Consider the following 8,515-nt stretch of genomic DNA (forward strand, 5'->3'; position numbering starts at 1 on the left):
GCCCCGGCACTCTTTCCTGCCTATGCAGGGGGTCGGACTCGATGATCTATTGAGGTCCCTTCCGACCCTAGCATCTATGAATCTATGAATTCAAGAAGGCCTTTGACCTAGCTCCCCATGTCATCATCCTGCTTTACTCGGCCCTGGTGAGACCACAGCTGGAGTACTGCATCCAGTATTGGGCTCCCCACTTCAGGAGGCATGTGAAGAAGCTTGAGACAGTCCAAAGGAGAGCCACTCATATGATCCAAGGCCTGGAGGGCAGGCTGTACAAGGAGAGACTGAGGGACCTGGGACTCTTCAGTCTGGAGAAGAGAAGGCTCAGGGGGAACTTGGTGGCATCCTACAACTTCATAAGAGGGGTACATCAGGACCTGGGAAAACAGCTGTTCACCAGAGCTCCCCAAGGGATAACAGGGTCTAATGGTCATAAACTCCAGGAAGGCTGATTTAGACTGGACATAAGAAAAACAGTTCTTTACGGTGTGCATGTCCAGGGTCTGAAGCAAACCCCCCCAGAGGCAGCGCCAGCACCTGCTCTGGACTCCTTCAAAAAACAGCTGGATTTATTTCTTACTGGGGTCACTTGATCCCACCTGACTTACTGCCTATGGTGGGGGGCTGGACCTGACGATCTCACGAGGTCCCTTCCAGCCCCTAATGTCTATGAAATCTATAAACCATCCCAGATAAGTGTCTGCCCAACCTGCCTCTTGAAAATTTTAAAGGATGGAGATTCACAGCTTCTCTAGGGAGCCAGCCTGTTCTAGTGCTTGACCACCATCCTAGTCAAAAAGTCCCTCCTCATCTCCAACTCCATTACTTCATTTCCCCTGCTGCAGCTTGAGGTCTTTGCTCCTGGTCCTATTCCCTATGGCCACAGAGAAAAACCCATCTCCATCCTCTCTATAATTGCCCTTCAGGAAGTTAAAGACTTATCAAATTTCCTGCCCCTCCCCCCCGCCCGCAAGTCTTCTCTTCTTCAGACTAAATAACCCCCACCCTTTCAGTCTTTCATCACTGATCTTGCCTCACAGGCCCTTAATCGTTTTGGTCTCTCTGCATTGGACTCTAATTGTCCACTTCCTTCTTGAAGTGCAGGGCCCAACACTGAACCCAGGACTCCAGGTGAGACCTTACCAGTGCTGACTTATAGGTTGGATGTTAGAAACAACTCTCTCACTAGGAGGGAGGGTAGTTAGGCACTGGGATGGGTTGCCTAGAAAGGTAGTGGACTCTCCATCCTTGGAGGTTTAAGCCCCAGGTAGACAAAGCCTTGGCTGGGATGATGTAGTTGGGTCTGGTTCTGCTTTGAGCCGGGGGTTGAACTAGACGTGACTGCCTGAGGTCCCTTCAACCCTCATTTTCTATGATTCTGTGAATAGACCAGAAGAATCACTCCCTTTGATCTGCAAGCAACACATCTTCATACAAGCCATTATGCTGCTAGCTTTTTTTTTTTTTCTTCCAGCTAGGGCACATTATTGGCTCATATTCAGATTACGGTGGTGTACTGTAACAACCCAAGTTCTTCCCTGCAGTCTAGCCACTCATTCCCCAGTCTATATTTGTGCATGCCATTATTCTGTGAAGTGCCGAACTTTGCACTGGTCTCTTTTAGACGTCATGATTGCAAACCATTCTTCCAGGCTATCTCGGTCATTCTTGATCCTAGTTGTTCCCTGCAGAGCGTTTGCAACTCTAGCCAACTTGGTTCCTTTGTAAGATACTGCATATATAACAGGGGGGGAAAAAAAGTGGGACTGTGTCTCTGTGACCTGTCTTCGGTGTACTCAGAGTCAAAAAACTGCACTCCAATATAATTAGGTCTGAGGGGGATGAACTAATCTGCCCTGGTAAAATATTAATGCCTTTATCAGAAATAGCATGGCCATCAGAGAGTGTCACCTACTGTACCACAGCTGAACTAGCTGCCCAGGTAAGTAGAAGATCTGAATGCCCACGAGACTTATTTGCAACAATTATGACTTTGTGGTAAATAAGGAGCAAGAGAGAAGAGACTTTCATCTTGTTCATTTCCACCTACAATCTGCAGAGGGAGTTGCATCCATTAGTGTACAGAATACATTAGGTAAAAGTAGTTCTGGTGGCGCGGGGGGCGGCCTGGTTTGCATCCTGGCACTCTGTAAAAATATGTCAGCCTATTTATGAAACTAATGGATCGCTTCTCAATTTTTGCCCGAGTCAGGGACATTGAGTGCTGATTTGATCTAGAATTGAATTAGTTTTATTTTTTTAATCTTTTCTGATCTGAACTGATGACAGCAGTTCCTTTAATAATGGGCTGAAACCAAGTAAGAAATCTTAAAATATTGAAAAAATAATGCACTAGTTTATTATCAAATTATATACTAATCAAATCTTACCCTATACTATCAAATCTTACCCTTTTTAAAACAAATGTTAGGACTTCTTTTTTTTTCCTTCTGTTTTATAGCTGTCTTTTCTTTGAGAGCTCATTTTAGAGCATAGCGGGTCTGCAGTCAGTGGGGATCTATCTTCCTTTAGTGCTGCAGCAGATTTGTGCAGGGCACTCAGGGGCTTGTCCAAAGATGGTCTCTTTGGTGGACTGTCCTTGTTGGGTTTCTCTTCACTGCGTATAAATCTTTCGCCTTGTTGGGTAAAGGCAGTTTTCAGATTTTAGTTTTTTAGCTCATTATCCCTTAAGCTACTCCCCTTTGCTACAGAGTTAAACAGCCCCTTCCTTTTTGAACAACCGTATATTTTTACATACCTAGACATCTCTCGAGTAAGTGTTTCTTAACTATGTCTGATAACTTCTCCTTGCTCCACAGCTTCATTCCCCACTTCCTGGGAAGTGCTCACTTTCATTAATAGAACAGGATTAAAACGAGAGCAATTGTTCTACCTGGTATTTAGCTGAAGCTACAGGTGTGCTCTCCCAGGCCTGAGGAAGGACACTGTGCCAAAAAGCTTGTCTAATATCTCTGTCAAGTCTGCGACTGGTCCAATGAAAAAAATATTCCCAGAGAAGTCTCATTTCTAATAGTTCAAAAGTTTTTCCCCCCCCCCATATGCAAATTAAACCTCCCCTTCTGCAAATTGCACTTGCCTACCTCCTCCTGCCGGGCTCATGCCGTGGCCATGGAGAGCAAGCAATCACTATGCTCCATCAAATGGTTATGTCATCAGGCTTATGGTGTCCCTCGTTCCCCAGCTGCTCTTTTTCTCATGAAGAAATCCAATTTCTTCAACCTTTCCCCATGTCATGTTTCCTAACAGTATCGCTCCTGTTGCTCTGCTCGACTTTCCCGTTGGTCTTTTTGAAAGCTTGGGGGCCAGACTAAACAATACTCCAGCCAAGGACTCTCCAGCTGGCAAAATAAAATTACCTCCCGTGTCTACATATAAACCCTTCTGTTAATACATCCTAGATGAGATTCAACACCTTTTCCTACCACATCACCATGACTCAAATTTTAACCTCCAGATACTCTTCTGCAATCCTTCTGCCTTGTCAATTAATTGGTGTTTGGACTTTTAATTTGCATTTAAAATTTCTCGTAAGTACAGCACTTTGCATCTGGCTTTGACTTCTGTGCAGATGACTTCAGGCTCGGTCACAAACGTCAAGACCATTTTGAGTTCTAAGGCTGTTGTCCAGAAGACTTGCAAGCCGTGCCAAGTTGGTGCCATCAGCAAGTTATCCAAGCGTACCTGCTGTTTCACCATGCAAATATAGACTAGAACAGACCCCCACAGGACCCCACTTGAAATGCCTTCCCAATCTGATTGTAAACCATCAATGGCTACTCTTTGAGTGTGAGAGAGCGTGTGTAAACAGAGCACAAGCTTGTTTAATTGGTCTACTTTAGTTGGTCTATAAAAAGTGCATCTCTCTACCCAGACTTCAGACTAACACAGCTAACTACCTCTCTCTACTCTTGACTATCATTTTCAACCACTTCTGCACGCACCATGTGATGATTAGATATCGGCCTCCTTTCCTTAGCTTGCTTAGGAGACTGGCTGGTGCAGTAGCAAAAGCCTTATTAAAAATCACAATATCTCACATCTCCTTCCCCTTATGCACTAGGCCAATTACCCCATAAGAAAAAAATGCAATGAGTTTGTCAGGAACAGCATACCAAGGTCAGCTGTAGCCTTAAGATAAATTAATAGAAACCCTCGAAGTGATTGTCTAATGATTTCTTCCAGACAATCTCTGGAATCACCCCATCCTCTAGAAAAAGCACTAACCATTCAGCAATTACTCTGGTTATTCCTTATGCTCTCTAGGGCGAGTTTGGTCAGGCCCTGACAACTTAAACATATTTAAACTTTTACAGATCTCTTTTACCCATTTTTGTCCCCATACTTTGGCTTGCCATTTTCTCTTTGTGAAAATGGATGCAAGGATTTGGTCACAATTAGCCTTTTTCATGCAAAGGAGACATTAAATATATCAGCCTCCCCTGCATTATCTATTATTTGCTCTACTTTCCCATTTTGCAATAAACTACACTTTCTTTCATCTTCCTCTTACTTCCAACATATTCCTAGAGCTTTTCTATATTGCCTTTTATGTCCCTTATAATTGAAACTTATTTTACACCTTAGCCTTTCTGATTCTCTCTCCCTGCTTGTGCTTTTCCTTTATACGCATCTTTATTCATTTTCTCTTAGTCTAGTTTTTATACCTTTTTTCTTATGATTATTTGCAGCTCATTGAAGAGCTCTTGATGCAGCCATAATGGTTTCCTTGCTATATGGCCTATCTTTCCTTTGCAGTGGGAAAGTTGTCACAGAGCATAACATAGTCCTGAAAGGCCAGATCCTGACAAATCTGCCAAGTCTCAGAACGGCTGATAACAGGGGGTGTAGCTTTCCTCCTCCAACAGTGTCTGCGAGCAAGTCAGTGCCAGACTGCGTATGCTCGTCTTCATTCGCTTTCAAGAAAGCGGAGTCAGACTTGAGCGGCAGCATTTCAACCAGGGTGATTTTGGTGCAACAGAGGTGGCAATGGGGCACTCACAAGCCAGGAAACCATTTCTAGGCAAATTCAGCAATGGCCTTATAGGCCAACCTGCAGAAAATAGTGCTCAAATAGCGCTCAAAATAGAAATGAACAAAGATAGTCCGAGCCCTGCCTGAGAGGACAAAAGCAAAAAGCTGTTAATTCACGTGCACAGCAGGCATGGGAGCCGGGGTACAGCATGCACAGGAGGAAGGGCAAAGCGTCTGAATGGCAGTGCAAGAGAGTGGAGACGAACCATGGAAAACAACTTGCGTACAGCAGCGAATCACACGTTTGTTGGGGATGGAGGAAGGGGAGAGAGGGCATTCCTTCGGTGTTAAGCAAAGGCAGCGTTTCCATAATACTGAAAGGAAGACCCAGGCAGTGTGCAGGGTGCGTGGAGTCAAGCCTCTTTGGTTCGTGTGCAGTATCTAAACGCAGCTGATGGGGAACGGAGCAGAAGTGATGGAAAAGGAAGAAAGCATTGCCCAACAAAAGCACAGCACACTCCATCTTCTGTCCTTGGAAAATCGCTAGCCAACGGCTTTGTTCAAATTCTACTGCATTACACTCAGAAAGCAAGCATGCTAAAACCACACGTGGACACACACACGTACCACACCCATCTTGTCCATTTTATCATATTCGGGCAGTCTTCACCTGGGGAAGGAAATGCGATATACAGATTCCTAAATAACGCTTGGAAACATGGAGCTGTTCTCAGAATCATGGTATTCTCTGCAAAGAAAGCTGCAAACATAGGAACTGCTGCGGTGAGTTGGTTTAGTCCTCCCTCTCCTCCTGGCTATGTGGGAGCTTGAGGGGGGAGAAAAACAGAAGCCAAAAGTCTGGACAACTAGACAGTGCTATGCCACAGCAGAGATCGTTTTAACCATCTCCTAGCAAATGACTTGTGCCCTGCACCAAACGCAGCTCCCCACCTTGGCACCCTTTTCTAATCACCCATGGCAAGACTAAATAGACAAAAGGAGAAAAAAACCTAACTGGAGGGGAACAGCCTCAACTGACATATTTTTAACTTCACATTCCTTAGAGTAGGCTATGATTTTTCCAAGGGAAACCGAGTCTCTCTCTCTACTGTTGTCTTCAACATTTCTGTTAAAACGAGATTAATTTATCCCACAAAGTTTAATGCAATTGGTCCGACGTCGCAGCAGTGCCCTCATTCTGCCACACACTTCACAAACACAGGCCTGGAGATCCCTGTTTAACTCGCCTGTGTCTTGAGGCATGGATAAGGGATACAACATACAAGCAGGATGATCAGGTTGAAGATCAATGGACGTGGCTACTAGTTACAAGGCTGTTTTAAGCAACACATTTTTTCTTGCCAGAACTGACAGAAGTGAGTCTCTGGATGAGTTTTAATAGGGAAAGGACAGACTCCTTTCTAGCTCAACCTCATACGTAGAGAAGCTACTACTGGACGAAGAAGATGATCAGGTCTCATCAGCCTCACTTGGGATTCCCAAATCAGAGCATAATGCCGACTGCAAAATTTCAAAACATTGTGTTCAGTCTGCTTTGCATCATCCAGCTATCTGCACACAATCAAGTGACTCTGATATGGCTTTCAGAACTGAAAATAGCATTGACAAGGTTCTTAAACTCGGGGCCAAATCTTACATCTGTGGCGGGCCAGTAAGGGGAGCTCCTGCGTTGAGCCGCCCACCTCCCTGCGCCCGACCACCTTCCAGGCTCCAAGTGCCTCCCTGGGGTGCCTCCCGTCCGGCCGACCCCTTCCCTGGAGCACACCCGCTAGCCTGGGGTTCCCGCTGCCACCATCCAAGGCTCTGGACTCAATCCTGGCTCTGCGCACCTTGGAGAACACAGGCCTGATCGTCCAATGGGTGCTAGACCCAGTATAAGCACTTGGGGCACTTCCCCAAGTCAGGGGCTGATTAGGAAGCCTCCCTTAGTCCACCGACCTAAGGGGCCTCCTCGGCATAATTTAGACACCACAAGCCGACCAGTCTCCCAAGCATCCTTGGCTACCTGGGCCCGTGCGCAGGGCCGAGCTTTTCCCCCCTGCCCAGGTGACCAGAGCATTCAGGCCCCAGGCTTTTGTCATGCAGACAAGGTGGGAGATCCCCGCCCTGAGGGATTCAACACCAGCCTCTCAGGCTGGCTGAGACAGGTCTCGGGAGAGGGGCACCGACGGGGCATTTCTGCCACACTTCCCCCCCCTCCTTTACAAGCTCGGACACGGGGCCTCTCAGGGCCGTGGGTCCAGGCGTGTCAGGTCAGGGAGTTCCCACGGGATGCCAGAAGAAGAAAAAGGAAAAAACCTGGAACATGGAACAATTATGACCATAACAGATAGAAACCATAAAACCTGATGGCAGTCTTACACTAGTGATCTCCTCACTAGTCCCGAGTCCCGAGGACCCACTACCCAGAGTCCTTTCGTGACAAGGCATCCGCTATCACGTTCTGGCTTCCTTTTATGTGTTCAACAGTAAAATTAAATTCCTGCAGCTGCCAGGACCAACGCTGCAGCTTGGCATTGGTGTTTTGCATGGTCTGCAACCACTGCAGTGGGGCATGGTCCGACAGGACGGTGAACTGTTGTCCCCACAAATAGGGCTTCAGCTTGTTCAGGGCCCAGACGATGGCCAAGCACTCCTTCTCGATGGAGGACAGGTTTCGCTCCCGAGGGATTAGCTTCCGGCTGAGGTACGCCACGGGGTGCCGTGTCTCCTGGTGCTCCTGTAAGAGCACAGCTCCCAGTCCTACGTCGGAGGCATCCGTTGCCACGTAGAAGGGTTTATCCTGGAGCGGTGCCTTCAGGATCGGTTGTTTGACCAGGGCAGCCTTGAGGGCGTCGAATGCTTCCTGGCACCCCTGCTTCCAGACCACCGGGTCCGGGCTGCCCTTCTTGGTCAGCTCGTGCAGCGGGGCTGCGGTTGCTCCAAACCCCGGGACAAATCTTCGGTAGTAACCCGCCAGGCCGAGGAAGGCTCTGACTTGCTTCTTGGTCTGTGGAGGCGGCCAGTCTTTGATGGCCTCGATCTTGTCCCACAAGGGAGCAATCTGACCTCCACCCACACGATGACCCAGGTACACTACCTCTGACAGTGCCCACTGGCACTTCTTGGCTTTCACCGTAAGACCAGCTTGCTTGATCTTACCTAGCACGGTGGTCAGGTGAGTCAGGTGCGACTCGAAATCCTGACTGAAGATGGCGATGTCATCGATGTAAGCCATGGCAAACTGCTCACATCCTTGCAGCAGATTATTGATCAGTCTCTGGAAAGAGGCAGGCGAGTTGCGCAAACCGAAAGGTAAAACGGTGAACTCGTATAGCCCCATAGGTGTGGTAAAGGCAGACTTGGCTATGGCATCCGGGTCCAGGGCCATCTGCCAAAATCCTTTGGACAGATCGAGAGTTGAGATCACCTTGGCTGGGCCCAGGCGATCCAGCAACGTGTCCATCCTGGGCATAGGGTACGCATCAGGGGTGGTAATGGCATTCAGCTTCCGGTAGTCCACACA

General features: G+C 47.5%; 1 protein-coding gene across 5 annotated transcripts in view; it reads right to left on the reverse strand.

Annotated features, from left to right (window-relative positions):
* UNC13B (unc-13 homolog B) overlaps window positions 1-8,515 on the reverse strand; it is a 257,459-nt gene that overhangs the window by 232,665 nt on the left and 16,279 nt on the right. Inside the window, exon 2 of one of the 5 annotated variants that reach the window (XM_025207490.1) lies at window positions 5,617-5,659. The exons of the other annotated variants lie outside the window; for them this stretch is intronic. The gene's annotated coding sequence lies outside the window, so the exon portion shown is untranslated. The remainder of the gene's footprint in view (window positions 1-5,616; window positions 5,660-8,515) is intronic. 5 annotated transcript variants of the gene reach the window in all.

The sequence above is a fragment of the Alligator sinensis genome, unplaced genomic scaffold (assembly GCF_000455745.1).
Source record: "Alligator sinensis unplaced genomic scaffold, ASM45574v1 scaffold783_1, whole genome shotgun sequence".
Lineage (NCBI taxonomy): Eukaryota > Metazoa > Chordata > Crocodylia > Alligatoridae > Alligator > Alligator sinensis.